The sequence below is a fragment of the Protopterus annectens genome, chromosome 4.part0, assembly GCF_019279795.1.
Source record: "Protopterus annectens isolate FY-2018-M chromosome 4.part0, PAN1.0, whole genome shotgun sequence".
NCBI classification, from domain to species: Eukaryota; Metazoa; Chordata; order Ceratodontiformes; family Protopteridae; genus Protopterus; species Protopterus annectens.
This window is the reverse complement of record NC_056733.1, coordinates 1,348,448,954-1,348,457,500: the sequence shown is the minus strand read 5'-3', so window position 1 is coordinate 1,348,457,500 and position 8,547 is coordinate 1,348,448,954.

Genomic DNA, 8,547 nt, shown 5'->3' with positions numbered 1-8,547 from the left:
CTGCTTCTCTTATCACAGTCATGTAATGTAATCCGACAATAACTGTTGGCCAACATCCACAGAACAAGTTGTGTGGTATGGTATTCCGAATTTTCCTTTACATTCACTCATTCTGATGCATGATATAATTATTTAAGCACCAACTTGATGTATATCTACTGTGGCTTAGTGGTACTTCATGTTGTGTAGTGTGTGCAAGGTCTGGGGTTCAAGACTTACAGAGGTGTTTTATTTTGTTCCTGAGCAGAACAAAGGCCCTCACATACAGACTGACTAAGGCACTTTTAAGCAGTTGTAAGTGGGTTTGCATGGGTTTGCACAATGCTTCGCATTGCTTAGCCAAGCGCAAACAAGTGCAAACCCACGCAAACCCGCTCACTACTGCTTAATGTTGCTTACTCCCGCTCATCCCCGCACTAATTTCTTTGAAAGAAAATAAAAATGGGGAGATAGGAAAGTGGTGAAAAAGGGGCACAAAGAGGGAAAGACAGTATGGAAAATAGCTCGGGATGTGCAGGACGAGTGTAGGGAAGGGCCATAGCTGCCCATTTCTTCAACAGCAACAGGTGTGCATATGCAATAAGTTTGGAGGTAGATATGAACCCTTCAAACCCTGAGAGAGGTGTGTGGACAACAAAGTATGTTGTAATGCCAATTAAACTACATTTCATGTGTCCAGTGGATGTGTGTGCAAAATGAACAGCTATGTATGGGGCGTAATTTTTTTTTTTTGGGAGCAGATTGCCCTTTTTTTTTTCAGGTGGGAGTGGAATGTAGGGTAGGGGAAGTAGGTATATTTGGGGAGGTAGATTGGGGAGGTAAACAGACAAGACAAGCAAGATGCATACAGGGGTGGTATATGACACATGTAGTGGGTGAACACCTTTGACGGGGAGGGATGTTTGGAAATCGCAAGCCCATGAGCCCCTAGATGGAAACAGTGGGACTGAGGTCCCCACCCATGAGCAGTCACCACTGCACCTTCACAGCCCAGAAGGTGGCTGTGCTGGGGGCTGTGTAGGAGGGGCAGGCTGATCCAGGAGTTGCACCACTCAGGCCTCAAGCTGGCATAGAGGCTCTGCAACAGAACATTCAATCTTTCTATACACCACAGCCCGGACCGTATGAAGGGTGATAGGTGCCTCTCCGCCCACGCTTGGATCGGGGTGGCCAATCCCCATCCCCTGCAGCGCTTCCACCCAAAGGTAGCACAGGGCCAACGGAGAAGGAGGTCCCAGGCTGGGCACTGGATCTGCTGGTGCCAGGTGCCATGGCCAGCTGAGGTGGGACAGGTGGGTCCACTGGGACCAGCCTTCCCATATGAACTATGTTTTGGAGAGTTTAATAAAGATGTGGGTTAGTAACAGTCAACAACATTGCCAATTAGTTATAACAGCATACAGAAGTATTCCCATTAAACCAACACACCAGATTTTCAACAGTTGAAAAGCAAGCATAACACATGTATATATAGAACAATAGTGGACATTACAACAGCATGCAGGTTTAATTGATGGCAGTAGGCCACCAATATTGTGGTATTTTAACAGGGCACATGCATAGAAATAAATGCAAATATTTATAAACCAATAGGACATATATCCCAACAAATGTTTTGAGATTAGACATACCAATTGAGGTGTGGAATTGCATTTTTTATGCACATACAGTAGGGTGGAAAAAGATAGCTCAATTAACAACTTATATATCCTTCTAGTTTTCACTACATTCCTATTAATTGCAGTTATATGTCCCTTACATGTATTATTACACTACCCAATGTCCTTATATTGTGCAACTGGATTTTGCTAGATCATTATATACATGAGCTGTATCTTACATACAAACTGTCCAAGATGCAGATGTTACTGCAACATATGTTGAGAATTGCTCAAACACACTACTGCTAAAATGGTACACTAACAGCTCTACTTTCATATAATTATCTACATATGTTCAGGTGAAAGTATCAGTTATATGTTGGCAGCTCCCTACATTTCTGGCAGCACACTGACATTTCTGGGGAACACAATACCAAGCTACTCATGTGCCAGATTAACCTGTACATGCTGGGCATGAACCAACAGTTGAGGGCTGTAAATATGCATACAAGCTACTGGCACTCCCTTCATCCATGTTATATGGGGCTACCCAAGTATGGGTTGACACTGCTTAATACAACACTACTATTTGTAGACTGCAACAGTACAACAACATATCAAAGAAAATTACACAGATGCACTCCAGGAATTATACATTTATTAAAGGAGTATTACACCTTTATTTATTGGGTTAAAACACTTTTTGAAGGCTCTCTCATTTATTTTATATAACAGTACATGCAAAATAATTACTAACCTGCCTCATGACGCAGCCTTTGCAGCCTATCTTCATGGGCTTGCAGATTCATGGCCCGGTCACCTGCAGCTGTGAAGTAAATGCAGTGATATTGAGACATACCTATCCATAGTATAGACAAGCATGGCAATTCTTAACTACTTAATACAATGGCTACTTACTCAGTACTGGAGCATTAGGCATCCTACGGGATTCCTGGATCCACCGGTCCAGTTCATCCCCCTACTCCATTTCAGGTCAGAATAATGGTGCCTGACCTGCTCACCAGTCCAAGGAACTCCAGTGGCACTGGTGAGATCATGGGCAAGACTGTTCCAGGCCTCCATTTTATATTGGGTACCCTGATACTGGTCCTGCAGGAGTCTTTGCTTGTGTTTGTGGATGAGGAGACAAACCATAATTTTGGACTCCTGGATGCCCCAGCATTTTCTCTAAACCGAGTGCCTTCACCTACACCAGCCATGCTGACTGCAGAAGGAAGCTACAACCAGTTATAGCATGTATTCCCGCCTGTGGAGATTAAATATGCCTCATTTCCCGCACTTATTTGTGATTGGCCTGTTTTGAAAAAGCTCAGCTGTGGGCACACCTGCTTAACTGATGTTGGCAATGTTTAAAATCCCTTTGATAGATATGTCTCTGTTGAAAGTGCATGTTTGTGAAATGCTATCATGGCTAAGTGGTTAAGTACTGTGACTATAGTGCACAGTATCCTGTGTTTGAGCCCTGTCACTGCTTTTTATTTCCCTGCTGTGCAGAACTGACTGGTTAAGGAACAGCAAAGCAGGTGTGAGCATGTTTACCCGACTTTGCCTGACTTTGCCCGAGTTTGCCCTACATTGCCCAACGTTGCGCTTGTTAGCGCAGTGCACAGCTACACACAAAGATGTTGTGCTGGTTAGCGCGGTTCGCAGCTCCACGCAAATGTATTTAAATATGCTCAATACTGGTAAAATGTGATTAGCAGTGCTTTATATTGCTTAACATAGGGTACTCATGCCTCAGAATGCAAAAACATTTCACCTTCATATATATAATTCATGCACTACTAAATTTAACATTTCAATGCTTTTTACAAAACTTATACATAAAAAAATGTCAGGAAATGTTTTTGTATATAGATTTCCCACAGAAAATGGAATGTGCAGTAGTAGGACTTGAATGCCTCCTCTTTGTGCGAAAGCTATAACCACTATGCTATCGCTATGTTGCTTAATTTGCATGTATTTTTCTTATTATCCTCTTCTGGTGTCTAAGCTGCTGTAACTGTAGCTAAGCAATGGGCAAACCCAGGCAAACCCATTCAACTACAGACAGCTATATCGGAAGAAAAAAACATTTTATTTTTTATTCTGTAACTTGTTGAACATATGGGAGAGTGTAGTGTTACAATGTACACATATGAGTGGACTCGCTCATTTAAATGTGAAGTTGCGGCATTTCTTCATTGCAGGGATATGGATATTTGGACTGCTCGGCAGTCCCACACACCCGCTAAACTCATCCCCGATCTGTGTAAGCTTTGGAGTTGAGGCAGCGCGCTCTCATTAATATGTATGATGCACTGCCGTCATACTCTTACACTGGCACTTCCGTGCAAGACTAATCTAGTCTTACACGGAAGATTAGTAAATCCGGGGGAGAGTTCAGTAGTTTTTATGATGTTATTTAGAATTTTTGCTCACTCTTACCATTACATTTTGACATTATTTGTAAGTTTTTAAAATGTTTTGTCATAATAAAAATACTAATAATACAGAAGACATTGTAATGTTGCTGATACTGAATGCTGTCCAAAATGTGATCTCTTAGATGCTGACTTTGTTTACATGCAACTGTACTATAATTAAGAACCAAATGTGTGGGAAATAATTGAATCAACTAAAATGAAAACTGCTTTTACAATGCCTTTTTAATAGCAAAGATGCAAGCAATATAATTGTTTGTCTGTCTTGCCCTACTGCTGAAATTGTGGAAACGATGCCTTACAATATCTTGACAAAGGGTTCAAAGAGCTGAAAGCCATCTTTTCTTTAAGAAACCCATATACTGTAGTAGTATGTTCATTCTTCTGTTATCAAATAAGATTAGCAGAAGACAAAGTTAAGCCCTTGTTAAGTGTATGTGTCTGGGGGACAGTAAATGTAAGGGTAGAAGAAGAGGTGAATAACTAATGGTGCTTATTTCTCACATTTTCCTTGACAGGAAACACATTTCCAAATGGATCTACTACAGGTGCTATCATCTCAATAGCTCATGACACACTTGGTCACCGCCACATGCTCGAAAAGGCAAGTGTTTGAATTCCCACTAACTCAATTTCCTGTAACTACTTAGCCCTCCAAACACCCTATCCTATAACACTGTATAGCCCTACCAGAACCCCAACCCTAAAACACCCTTCCCACTTCCTAACCCTAAAAATCCCTTCCTGCCACTCCATAAACCTAAAATCTCACTCCCACTCTCTAAACCTAAGACCCACTTCCCATTCCTTAACCTTAAGAATCCCTTCCAACTCCCTAAATTTAAAATTCAGCTACCACTGCCTACATCTAAAACTTCCTTCATGATCAGTGCCCTAATTCACACTCCCACCCCCTCTCACCCTCTTAAAATGGCTACCACACTTATCTCACTTTATAGGTTCATAGGTTGGTACTAGACTATCGGCCCTAGAGTCTATATAAGCCAAGCCATAACAATTCCCTGGCTATTTCTTCCCACACTATTTACTTCCCTGGACTACTGTCTAGCAGGGCAACTGACGTGATCCCTGGGGTGAATTTCCTTTCTCCCATCCAATCATCAAGGTTCCTTTTGAAGAGGGCCAAAGAGACGTTCTGCTTGACATGTATGGGCAGTCTATTCCAGAGTCTGGGGAGTCTATGGGTCAGGAACGTATCCCTCCAGCATGTTTTGTTTATTGTGATGACAAGATTTAGATCCCTGGAGCATGTGGCTCTGAGGAATTGGGATTTCTTTAAGTGTAGCATGTCCAATAGCTCTGGGTTTGACATGGCCTTGTATGTTAAGCAGAGATCGCATCGGAGTAGACGATATGCGACAGAGTATAGCTGGAGTTTTTTAAGGTGGTCAGCATAGGCATCTGCTTTAGGCCTGTGATTCTTTTAGTGAGGTATTTCTGCAGCCTTTCCAGTTGTTGCAGATGTCTTGAGAGGTACATACCAAATGGGGCGTTGTATTCTATCAAGGGTCTAATGAGGGATGAGTACAGTGGGACAATGACCTCCTTTTTTCTGGATGAAAAGCCCTTAGTGATGAGGTGTGCCATATAGAAGGATTTCCTGACTGTTGTGGCAAGGTGGTTATTGAAGGTGAGACCACTGTCCACCTGTGTTCCTATGTCTCTTATCACACTTTCAGTGTTTAGTGTACTGCCACCTATGTGATAATTCATGGGCACATGATTTTCCCAAAGGGGATAACTATACATTTCTTGGCATTGAGCTTGAACCCATGGCTCTGGCACCAAGCATCTGTTTCTGTAAGGTCCTTTTGTAGAGTATCCACATAATTTGGGGATTCAATAATGGCTCCCAGTTTGCAGTCATCTGCAAACTTTGTTAGCCAGAGTACCTTAGTGTTGGCCTGTACTTCAGAGAAGTAGATGCCAAACAAGAGAGGTCCCAGGACTGAACCCTGAGGTATTCCACTTGTCACTTGTCTAGAGCTGGATTTGGAGTCAGCTACTTTTACAGTGTGGGTTCTGTCAGTAAGCCAGTTGGCAACCCATCGAGTGATGTAGGGATTAATGCCCAGCTTAATAAGTTTATCTATGATTCCAGAGTGGGGGATGGTGTCAAAGGCCTTGGTGAGGTCCAGATAGGTTGTGTGGACTGCCTTACCCTCGTCCACAGCTCTGGAGACTGATTCAAAGAAGTCAATAAGGTTCAGGAGACAAGATCGGCCCTTCACGACCCCAAACTGGGTGGGGTCCAGTGTTTTAAGGTTGCCAATGTCTTTGTTTATAAGTTCCATGATAATACGTTCCATTGGCCTTGCAGATCAGGCTCGTCAGACTGATGGGGCGGTAGTTCCCAGGATCCAAGGTGAACCCCCCCCTTAATTTGAATAACATGTTTGGGTAAGTTGCAGAATCTGCTTGTCTGAACTCACGTTCAAGTTGGAGTGTTTGCGATAGCCTACCTAAGTTATAAGATGCTCAAGTCCCTGACATCAAGACAGTAGTATCTGAGCACTTAGGACATGAGTGTATATAATGTGTGTAGTGTTCCCATTCCAAATTTGTAATTTCTTATTAACTAATATATATTGTTCTTTCTTTGTTTTTGTAACTGTCTCACCATTTCTCTACATTACTCTGCATTTCACAGTTTTTATTCTTTTTTTCTCTTGTCTTATTCTATTACTTGTTATTGTTTGAAATGCCAGTGAAACAAAATGATTTGAAAAGTATATAAGGTGAGCTATAGTATGAAAGAACGCAGAAATAAAAAAATCAGAGGGATAATTCTAAGGTGTGTAAATGAGTTGGGCTGTGAATGAGCAAATGTGTTAAATATATTTTTGCATGTCATTATGCTAGGCAGAGGATATGACTATTTCCCATATAGGAAGAACCTGATGTATTAAATGGTAAAAGTCTGAACTGTTAGTGATATTGGCAGGAAGACAATGTAGTTAGAAATTAAATATCTAAATACAAATAACATGTATGGAACAGATGATTTATTGATACAGCCAGGAGGGCTACCTTTCATGCACCTGCTGAAGAATCCTATGCAGAATCTGAAACAGAGAGAGAGAGAGTGAGAGAGAAAAAGAATACTTAAGAAATTGACTGAGGCAGTATACTGAGCAGTAGTTAAGTTTATTTATAAACTTAGTATAATATATATATAGTATATAGTATATATAATAAAGTTATAAGTTTATTATAGTGTCAAAATATTGCAGAGGTAGATAATATAAAAAGTAGTCAAAAAGAATGATGGTATTGCAGACCAGTTAGTCAAACATATATAATATTTTAGCACAGATTTGTGGCATCAAGGGATCAAGCCATGACTATGAACCAAGTAAAAATGGTATCATGGACCCTAGAAGAAGCAGGCGGTGGGACAGAATGGATGCAAGGGAAAGGCTGAAGCTGTCTCTCTCATATAAGGGGGTAAGAACATAGTCCAACCAGCTGCAGTGCTGACTTGACCAGGTTAGCCGGGGTCTAGAATGCAGTCCTATGCAACTGGTGATGACCTTGCTGCACCACATAAGCTGGGCAGACTGATCGTGTGTGTACAGCATGCATGTGTCTCCCTCAAGACGCGAGAGAATGAGTCGGCCTGCTCTTACATTGGTGAAGGAATTTGTGGGTCAGTAGGATGCATAATGGAAGTCTGAAATTGGCAGTAGTGAGGGATAAAAAATATTTGCAATTTGTTTAATAATAGATCAAAGATATTTAAATGAGGAGATTTGAATTAATACAGGTTTTCATATGATATCTATTCTCAATAAATCAATTTCTATGAATGTTTAACAAAAGAAGTTATCTCTCATCGTTGTACAGAAAAGAACAGGCTAATAATAGCCAAAAGTGAAGCTTATGGTCAGCAGAAATCTGTTAAAAAACAGGTGGCAAGACTCCTTTTATTTACCTGACATCTGAATGGCACTCCTTTTCAATAGAAATTACATCAGCACCAAGGTACTCATAGATTAAAAAATATGTAAACTACGCTTTAGTAATGTCCCACTGCAATCTCTATAATGACAACAAACTATTAATCTGTTTGTCATTTTTGCAGTCCTCTGAGTCAGAGTAATTGATGTTTGACACCTCTTGCAATGCTTTACTTTCATGAACTAGTGGCTACTTTTTCCTAGTAATTGGGAAAGCACAAAAGTCTGTAATTTAGGTTCTTGTGGTCTTAAATAAGTTTGCATAATTACTACTGGAAATATGAAACAAACTTTGTACAGTTTCTCTTATTGCAAGTCTCAAGCCTTACTTACTGTAGACAACTATTATTGATATTAGTAAAAATGCAAAGTCTTGACTGTTACTACTATACATAATAAAAAATGCAATTTGTGTTAATCCAAATATGAAACAAGCATTGTCCAAGTAATAAATGCAGCATTTTTGCATTTCTTCCTAATTACAATCCTCTAGGTCCCTGAAAATGGGCGTGATGGCTCATC